The sequence below is a fragment of the Gracilinanus agilis genome, chromosome 3, assembly GCF_016433145.1.
Source record: "Gracilinanus agilis isolate LMUSP501 chromosome 3, AgileGrace, whole genome shotgun sequence".
NCBI classification, from domain to species: domain Eukaryota; kingdom Metazoa; phylum Chordata; class Mammalia; order Didelphimorphia; family Didelphidae; genus Gracilinanus; species Gracilinanus agilis.
In genome coordinates this window covers 193,946,920-193,957,909 of record NC_058132.1, presented here as the reverse complement: position 1 = coordinate 193,957,909, position 10,990 = coordinate 193,946,920, and the positions used below count along the sequence as shown (strand labels likewise).

General features: G+C 36.3%; 1 pseudogene; it reads right to left on the bottom strand.

The window, feature by feature from the left end:
* Positions 1 to 866: 866 nt before the first annotated feature.
* LOC123241362 lies at positions 867 to 1,128 on the bottom strand (annotated as a pseudogene).
* Positions 1,129 to 10,990: the final 9,862 nt, after the last annotated feature.

The following is a 10,990-nucleotide window of genomic DNA, read 5'->3' as shown; positions in this document are numbered from 1 at the left end:
AAATAAAAAATAAAAAAAATAAAATAAAATAAACTTAGACACTCTACTCCAAGATATTATCAAGGAAGATACCCCAAAATTCCAGAATCAGGGAGTAAAATAGAATTTGAAAGAATCCACCAATCACCACCTCAAAGAGACCCCAAAGATAAAAATGCACAGGCACATCATTGATAAATTCTGTAGCTCCCACATTAAAAAAAAAAAACTACAAACAAGAAGAAAAAAAAATGTAATACTACAGAGCTACAATCAGAATAACACAACACTTAGCAGCCATCACATTAAAAGAACACAGGGCATGTTGACCTATAAGAAATATACAGTGATAATGACATAAGACTAATTGTAAGCAACCCAAAAAGTCAATTTGTTTGATTCCCATAGAGAAATGGTCATCATTGCCTAAGTATTTTAAAGGGGCGTGTATAGATGGAAAACTCAAGGTGAGGTGAATGTAATGAGCCAAAATAGTAGTAGAATAGACCAGGAGGAAGGAAAATGGAATGGCTACCTCATATAGAGGAGGAATGAGTGGAGGAACTATCATGGAAAAGAAAAGGAGGGGTTGGAGGGCTGACAATACTAGAAACCTATTCTCATCAGACCTAGGATAAAGAGAGAACAACATGCACAATTAGAAAGATAAAAATCTTTTTTGGGGGGCTGGGGAAATGTTGAGTACTGATTTATAGACAGTTTCAAAATAAATTTTAAAGTTGAGGAAGGCAATTCAGGTATTCTGAGCATTTTTATATACATCCTGTATATGTTATGATGCAATATTTGGCTTCCATCTAAAAATATGCCACCAATTATTGCTCAGACAACCTAATCAGTAACCTTACATTTGCAACAATAACAATTCACTTAGTTTCATTGTCTTGGTAGTAACATTGCTTCGTAGCTCTATATTTTCTAAGGAAGTACAAGGCTTCTAGTTGTTTTATTACAAATTCTTCTCATAAAATAAGTTCCTTGATCTTCTCCGGGTCCTTCACATCTTTGTTTTTAAGGAATGCTACCTTCAAACGTCTTTTAAAGTAGTCTGCTCCTTTTGGATATTCTCTTCCAACATGCAGCAGATTTTTATAGAGTCAAAACTTCTCCCCTTAATGAGCTGGCCATTTTAATTTGTCACTGAAAATATCCACTGTCTTTATACATAAATACTCATATCTTCTGCCGCAAACGCCAATGCTTTCTGCTAAGAATCTTTTTTTTAACATACAGAGAAAAAGGAGAGAAGGGGGGTGAGAGAGACTGGGAATCCTCTTGGTGGACTGAGGGGATAAGAAAAGAAAGGGTGGGTTAAGAGAAAGGAGGGCAAAGGGATAAGAAAAGGGAGAGAAAGAAGGGATACCTAGAGGGGAGTACAAGAAGTAAGGGAATAAGATGAGGGGATAAGGGAGGGACTCTTAGGACAAGATATGGGAGGGATTTTAAAAATAGAATTCATATCAAGAAGTAGGAAGGCATGTCTGGGGGGATAAGGAAGGGATTTTTCAAAAGGTGGATAAAATAAGAATTAAAAGGTAAAGGGGGGGGCAGCTGGGTAGCACAGTGGATTGAGAGCCAGGCCTAGAGACTGGAGATCCTAGGTTCAAATCTGGCCTCAGACACTTCCCAGCTGTGTGACCCTGGACAAGTCACTTGACCCCCATTGCCTACCCTTACCACTCTTCCACCAAGGAACTAATACACAGAAGTTAAGAGTTTAAAAATATATATAAAAAAAAAAAAGGTAAAGGGGAAGGGATCTTTGGAAAGATGGGCGAATTTCGAATTAGGAGAATAAGGGAAGATTTGGGGAAAGAAGTATGAATTGAAGAGGAACTGGTGAAAAGAAATTGGACATCTGAGGAGGGATATGGCAGAAAGAAAGGAAGAGGGGGAAAGATAGTGAGGAGGAACAGAGTATATGGAAAAGCACAGCTAGTAACTATGACAATGAGTATAATGGGATGAATTCACCCATGGAAAGAAAAGATTAAAAACCAGGACCTAACAGTTTGTTCTTTACAAGAAACACACTGAAAATGAGAGACACACATAGAGTGAAGGTGAGGGGTTAGAGAAAAAATATACTATGCCTCAGCTAACTCTGAGAAGGCAGGGGTAGAAATCATGATCTCTGACAAAGTTGGAGCTAAAATGGATATAATTGGAAAGGATGAACAGGGCAACTCTGGATAATGGAACATTATCAATATTAGACCTATATTCACCAAAGTGATAACATCCAGATTTTTAAAGGAAAAACTAAATAAGATACAGATTAAAAATAGATAAAAAAAATAAAAAGTGGGGGACATTCATTTTCCCCTTTAAGAACTGGATAAATCTAACCAAAAAAATAAATAAGAAAGAATTTAAAGAGATGAATAGAATCTTCGATAAATTAAATGTGATAAGCATCTGCAGAGTCCCCACATACCTGCACAAGGCTAGCAGTAGATCTAAGTCTGATCCAAACACAGTTTCTGGTGGGACAACAATGGTTTAGAAAGCATAAATATTCTCCAAAAGTCTTACCTTAACACTCATCATACCAGGGAGGTAATTCTGCATTGCTGAGGGGTTGTGGTATTGGAACAAAAGTTCCACTTGGTATGAACAACCTAGAAAGACTTGGTTTTGAAAAAAGTATGGTCCTAGTAACAGATTGTATCTGCTGCCTAAAGACCAATCTAATTAAATATGGTCCTGGTAATGTATTTTTACTGAAAATCAGACTGGTTAAAAGTTGATCAAATTAAATGCTGATAGGAACATGGAGAAACATGTTCTAAAAAAGTCTAATAATATATTGCTAGAGCAATTGTGAATTGTTTTTTAGAAAACAAGATGGAAATATACATTAAGAGTTGTAAAGCTGTCCATACCCAATACGCTAGGGATCCCATTATTAGGATTAGGCTCTAAGGGCACTATTGAGAGGGTAAAAAGCTATATATGAATAAAAATATTCATGGAAGTTTTGTTTGTAATGACAAAATAATTGAAAATAACACAAACGCAATGAATGGCAGAAATGGCTGAGAAGATTTTGATATCTGAATGTAATAGATTGTATTATATTATTATAAATGACAAAAATTGGAAATATACAGAAAATAAGGGAAATGTATGAAGATATAAAAAATAAATAAAAATAATTCATACTGTGATTACATTAAAAAAGATCACAAAATCAAGAGAAAAAAGTATCAATGTAAAACAAATCCAAAGGGAATTAGAAAGCAGAGAATGTTGATATTAGCACAAATATATAATTTGCATATTTTTAAACAAATTGTAAACAATGTAGAGCTTGTGGTTTTGCACAAATTTTTTGCATTTGTTTATGTAAATGTTTTTGGTGGTAGTGGTTACTAAGTATATAATTTTTAAAAGTTAAAAAAAAAGAAAAGAAAAACCTGGTAATACTTATATGAGCTGATGTAAATTAAAGTGAGAACCAGAAGAACATTGTACACAGTAACAGCAATATTGTGAAGATGATTTACTGTGAAAGACTTAGCTACTCTAATAAATACAATGATTCAAAACAAGTCCAAAGGATTCATAAGGGAAAATGTTATCTACCTCTATAGAGAGAACTGATGAACTCCGAGTATAAATTGAAGAATATTAATTGCCACTTTATCTTTCCTTGCCTTTTTTTGTTTGCAACACAGCTAAAATAGACATATAGTTTATGTGATTTCACATGTATAATGAGTAGCATATTGCTTGCCTTCTCAATGGATGGAGGAAAAGCTGGAGGGACAAGAAAATTTGGAAGTAAAAAATTTTTAAATAAACGTTAAGCTATTTTAACATAACATAATTTAACATAAGTTAGGTGGTTCAGAAGATTGAGAGCCAGAGGACTGAGAGACAGGAGATTCAGGGTTCAGATTTGGCTTCAGACACTTCCTAGCTGTGTAACCCTGGGCAAGGCACTTAACATCAATTGCCTAGCCCTTACCACTCTTATGCCTTGGATCCAATATTCAGTATTGATTCTAAGCCTGAAAGTAAAAGTTTTGTGTTTTTTTTAATAAATGTTAAAAACTTTTTTTAAATTAAAAAAAAACAATGTAAATAGTGCATTGGTCCCTGGATGGTACATGGTTATGGTGTACATACTTTTGAGCTCTGCTACTGAGGAGACTGAGGCTTAATGGATCATTTGAGCTCAGGAATTCTGAGCTGCTCTAGTGCTGAACTCAACTAGGTGTCTACATTAAGCCTAGTGCCAATATGGTAAGTCCCAGGAATGAAAGAGAAGGTAGAAGGGAAGGTATCAGGCTGCCCAAGGAGGAGCAAACTGGCCCAAGTCAAAATAGAGGTCAAAGTTCCTCTCCTTTTCTGCACAGTGGGAATTGCCCATGGTCACTGCACTTGAAATAGGGAGACTTAATCTCAAAAAAAAAAAAAAAAAACCTACAACCCAATGGAACCCTTGACAAAACCAAAAGCCAAAGGCAGTTAGGTCCTCTTATTGGTATCAAAGTATGCTGTGAATGGCCTCTTCTCTGTCCCAAGATCACACATTATCAGGAAGGAATTTCATTCCTTCACTATTTCTCAGAGGTAAAGATCTAGATTCATGTCCCATGTTGTAGACAATAACACGAAGAACAAATTTTCTTCAGGTCACTTCCTAGGCCTTTTTTCAAAGCATGAAGTCATCAATCAAGCTGCTGATGGAGATTTCTGTAAGGCATCTAATGCTTCATCCCAGGAAGAAATACAAAGTATATGAGGCAGAGAGGTGGGATGGAAATAATAGGTAGGAGAATCAGAACTGAAAAAGTTCACTTCAAAAAATGCCCTCTGTGGCACTTGACTAGGTGGCTTGTCATGACATCTCAAAGGCAGGAAATGAAGTTAAAATAAGTGGGGAATTAATAATGGACAACATTTATATATAACATTCAAAGCTTTACAAACCATTGTCTGTACATGTGAGGAAATGATATCTCTTTTTATAGGACACTGAGGCTGGCAGGTTAAGTGACTTGCCTAGAACCCTACAAATAATAAGTTTTGGGGATTGAATTTGTACTCAAGTCTTCCTGAATCCAACTCTAAGCTCTTTTACAATGCCATCTATTTAGGAAAAATGGATAGGTCCTTCTTAATGCTGGAGCCAACTGAACCAATCAGAAGGATTTGACAGATTGGATAGTCAGCAAGTCAGGAATTCTGACCTGCCATTAATCATGACAAACGCAACTAATCCATCAACCCATATATACCTGCCTTAGGTGATGAGAGCCCTTATTAATAGCCCAAAATTGTTGAATTGTGCTCTACTTTACCCTTTAGAAAACTTGAATTGATCTAATTCAAGTTAGTGGAATAAGGAGAACATAGACTCAGCCTTGTGCTCCGCAGCAATACCAACAGACTATATTGATTTTTTTAGAAAATCAGATTGGCCTCTTCTTCATGTTATTACAGATGAAACATGGCATCAGAACTTTAGTAAATTCAATACCTCATTTTTAGATTACTCTGAGGGTGTTTAAACATGTTTTCATTGTATTAAAGCCTACTTAGAAAATTTCTTTTTTAGATGGTTCCTATGAACTGAGTAGAAACAAATATATCTCCTGTTCCACGCTTCTATGTGGCCTCAAAATTTCTGAGTTCACATTCCAATCTGGAGGTATGCATATAACTTGAATATACTATTGATTAAGCTTCCTTTTAATGAATTAATGGATGCTTTACATACTTAATAAATGTTTATTGACTATTAAGGTCACAACATCCATAAAAAGCTACCTGTATTTGAGACCTTGTTTTCCTTTCCTTTCATACACTTCTCAATATGGCTTCTTTCTAAAAAGTTACTGATAATCTCTCTTTCTTTCTCTTCACATTAGTTTTATTTTTCTCCATTTAATAATTATTGCTTTTCTCTCCCTCCTTTCACCTCCTATCATTAAATTTTAAAAAAGCAAAAACTTTTGTATCAAATATTTATAATCAAGCAAAACAAATGGTCTTATTAGACATCCTGAGTCAATAACCCCTCTGTTTAGAGATAAGTAGCATTCATCATCAGTCCTCTGGAATCATAGTTGGTCACTGATCAGAGAACTTAAGTCTTTCAAAGACTTTTAGAGTAATAATAATTGTTATTATTATTACTCTAAAAGTTGTTCTCCTGGTTCTGCTTACTTTACTTTGCATCACTTCATAAAAATCTTCCCAAATCTCTCTGAAACCATCCCTTTGATCAGTTTTATGGCAAAATAATATTCCATTATGTTATATTGTATCTGCCAAATCTAAAGATGATCTTTTTCTCATTGCTCATCTTTTTTAACCTCCCTCTAGTACTGGACACTGATTATCACCCTCTCATCCTAGCTGCTCTTTGTTCTCTTACGTTTTCATGGCATTTACCTACCTTGTTTTTCCTCAGGCCTATATGACTTTTTCTTTGTCTCCTTCCCTTGATTATCTCTCATTTCATACCTCTTTACTGTGAATATATTCTAATGTTTTCTCCTAGATTCCCTTCTTTTCTCACTTGGCGACTTCATCAGTTCCCATAGAATTAATCATCAACTCTTGTCTAAAACAGATCTTATATTTATCCCCTAATCAAATGAAATAATATTTGCAAAACACTTAGTGAAGTATCTGACACATAAATAGGTGCTTAATATTTCTTCCTTCCCATTCGTATCCTTTCTCCCAACCCATACCATTCTAGTCAGCCTTTCACAATCACCCAGATTCACAACCTCAGAGTCACCCTCAGCTCTTCACAGATATAATTTTCTATTATGTGAATTAGATATTAAATTTGTTCTGTTTAGCCTTAAAGGGAAAAACCAAGGAGACATATTTTTTATTCAGTATGGAAAAAAAATCCAAACAATTAAAGTAAGCCGAAATAGAATGGGCTGCCATGAGAAATAGCAAGTTAGTTCCTCAAGTGAAATTGAATTAGTTGCCTTTGAAGTCTCTTATCTTGGCCCAAAATTTCTGTACAAAAGAAATTTTTTGTACAGAAAGAAATACCTCAGATCCTTCAAGATATTTCTTTCTCTCTTGGTGTTTTTTTTTCCCTTATTTTATCTCACTTTGATGAAGAAGGAGGATTGGTCTAGACATTGTCCCTGAAGGGAAGGTTGGCCCAGGAATTTGTCTAATTATATGATCTCCTCCCATTTCATTGGCAAACATGGACTTTCCAGACAGGTTAGGTCATTACTTCTGGAGAAGCCTGGAGGAAGGTAAGAGCTCCCAAAGGCACACTTGGCAACTGGAAGGAAGACAACTAGAAGAAGGTAGGGACCAATAATTCAATACTATATGGGTCTCAATGGGAGGGTGTATGTGGCAACACAATGAGCTGGAGACACACAGGGTCACAAGAGTCCATGAATTATGCACTCAGATACAAAGGACTCAATCATCTATGTGCTCCTCTGCACTTGCTGTCGGCTGTCTGTTCCCTCAAGATTCCCATGCTACAAACTGTCTTGTCACTCTTGAGCATACCTAGGAAATACTATTTTTCCTCCTCGCTTCTAGAAATCCTGGGACAGTAATGAGGGTCCTGGATTCATTGAATGTTAAAGGGAGAAAGAACCTCAGATATAGACCAGTCCAAATCTCTGATTTCATGGAAGATTCAACAGAATCAGGGAGACCATAAAATCAGTGACTTGGACCTGGAAGGGATTTAAGAGATTAAGATTATCTAGTTCAATACCCCCATTTTACAGATAGGGGAACTAAAGTCTAGAGAGGTAAACATTCCAAGGGTCACAAAACTAGTCAGTGTTAAAGCCTAGAGTAGAATCCTTTTCTCTTGACTCACAAGCCTGTGTGCCTTCTGCTATAACCCCTTGGGGGGAAAATTTTCAGTTAAGGTGGAAACAAGACTATTGAGAAGAAAGAAGCACAATGGGTACTTAAAATGTTCCCCAAGCCCACCAAGCTGTTCTAGATTTGTTAGAAACAATTACCTCCTCATTCCTAATCCATCCCCCGCCCAACTCTTCCAAAGAAATCCAAGTCTTTATGACTTCACAGGATAATGTGAGGATGGCTACAACATTAAATCCTTATGAATCCTGAGATTCCCAGCATTCCCCTTCCAATAGCAGGAGCATCTGCTCAGTCCAGAATCAAACAATATGGGAAGAAATGACTACAAAAATCTGTTTCATATACTTGTGGGTGCCATTTTTTTGTTTCAAAATGGTAAGGTTCCATCACTGTAGTTCAAGCTAGGTGACATATAGAAACTTAAATGGTAAAGTGGATAGAGTGCTGGGCTGACTTCAAATCCAGTCTCAGGCACTAGTTCTCTGACCCTAGGCAAATAACTTAACCACTGTTTGCCTCAATTTCCTCATCTGTAAAATGGAAATAATAACAGTACTTGCCTTCCAGAGTTATTGTGAGGATCAAATGAGATAATAATTGTAAAGCACTCCACACAAAAGCACCACATTATTGTTACCATTGTTAGCCATAAAATGTATTTGTTTGAGGTATGACATTTGAGTTTGGGGATTACTCAAGATGACTGGGGGGGGGGGGGGGGGGGGGGGACAGATGCAGGAACCCAAACAAATTCAGCTGAGTCTGGAAACCCTACTGATTCAGATTTCCCTAAAGCTTTCCTCTTTAGATGACAGACCTTCATTTCCTACTCTAAACTCTTACATGTGTTTCAATAGTTGGCACTACTTTTATGTTAATTAGAAAAGACACCTCTGTGCCAAAAAAGTATATTAGTTTAACAAATGTCTAAAATATTTTAGTCTTTCAGAATGAGAGTGAGTCACACCAGATGACAAACACCGAGAAAACCCTCTACAGCTCTGATCTTTATTTCTTACTCAGAATTTGAGAAACTTAATTCTTGTGCAATAAAAGAATTAGTTTCTTCTCAGAAGACCTGGAGCCCCAGACTCAATTATATAATCATTTATTAAATATCTGCCAAATGCCAGTCTCTGTGCTAGGCTTTAGGGAAACAAAGACAAAACTATACAGTCTATGCTTTTCATGGAGTTTTCAATCTGCTAGAGAAAACAGCATTTACATGGGAAATGTATACAAAGTGATTTGTCAGAGTAGGGCACTAAGACCTGGAGCAATCAGGCTAGGCTTCCTATAGGAGATGGTGACACTTTACCTGATTTTTTATGGAAGTCAGAGATTCTAAGAGGCAGAGATGAGAAGGAAGTGCCTTCCAGACATGAGTGACAGCTTGTGGCAGAGGCAAAAGACGGAATTGTCATGTATGGGGATGGGTAAGAACAGTTGTTTAGCTAGACCACAAATTACATGAAGGAGAGTAATGTGCCATAGGTCTGGAAAGGAAACTTTAAGCAAAATTGTAAAATGGGCAACATTAGTTTTGACATCTCCAATCTCTTTTGTGTGTGTCCCTTGTTTCAGTCGTGTTCAACTCTATGCAACCATTTGGGGTTTTCTTGGCAAAGATATACAGTGTCTTGCCATTTCCTTCTCTAGCTTCTTTTTTGGCAAATGTGACTTGCCTAGGGACATAAATGTCAGAATGGATTTGAACTCAAGTCTCCTGACTCTAAGCCCAGCATTCTCCCCCCTGCTCCACCTACTTGCCCCACCAGGAAAGCAAAGATAAAAATAAAAATTAGTTCCTGTCCTCTCAGAGCTAACATTCTTCAGAATGGTAAGGAACTTCCTAATGTTGTTGGAAGAGTCCATAAATATTCCTTATATATTAAACATAGCCCTTAAAAATTTTATTTTTTTCATATCTATAGCTTTCTTGGGTGATAAAATTAAGTGAAGCAACTTTTTCCTAGATTCTTTTGAAATAGGAAATTGTTATTAATGATACTAGAAGACTGAAGTCAGACAGGCTTGCTGGCATAGGTTTTTAAAAAAATAACAACTATTATTCTCATTTGTATGGTGTGTAAATTTAACATATATTTAAAGCAGATAAACCAAAATTCAAGAAGATCAGAGGGCCCATTTACTTCAACTTATGGAACTTGAAGGATCAAGTTCTCACACTAAAACAAGATGGGGGACAAGCTATATTTGAGGATATGAATGACACTGAAATTAATGGCAAGTTTTTTGTTTGAACCACCTCAGTAAATCCAAGAATCACAGAGCTAGAGAAGACCCTGAGATCATTTATTCTAAATTCCTTCCCAGAAATGTATCTGTCCTAGTTCCCAAAGAGGATGAGTATTACTGAACTCTCCATTGTCTTGAAGAGATAGTGAGAGACAGGGGACAGGGTTTGGAGACAGAGAACCAGGGTTCAAATCCCAACTTTGCCACTTACTGCTTATGTGACCTTAAGCAATTCACTCAACATCTCTAAGCCTTAGTTTTGTAGTTCAGTCGTTCTCAGTTATAACCAACTCTTCATGACCCCATTTTGGGTTTTCTTGGAAAATATATGGGAGTCACTTGTCATTTTCTTCTCCAGCACATTTGACAGATTCAGGCAAAAAGTATTAAGTGACTTGCCCAGGGTCACATAACTAGTAAATGTCTGAGGGCACATTTAAACTCAGGAAGGTGGGTCTTCCTCCATTTTGTCCCCTAGTAGCTCTTTGGGTGTTAGTTTACTCATTTGTTGAATGAGGAGTTTGATGATCTCCAGAACAAACACAGTATTATAGCTGTGGTCTGTCCAACATAACAGCATAGGACTATTGCTTCTCTTAATCTACATTTTGATTCCACTAATGTAACTTAAGATTACAACAGTTTTAATGAAAATCTCATACGGAGTATGCAGTCAACAAAAACTCTAAGGTCATCTTCTTCAAATGAATTATGATCAAGCCAGATTTCTCTAATTCTGTGTTTGTGAAGCTGATATACCTATAACAAATTTCACCTATAAATATGAATGGTTATTCCAAATTGTTTAGCTGTTTTTATATCTGAATTCTGTCATTCATACCATTAGACATCTCTCATATTTTTGTTTCATTCAAAAATATGA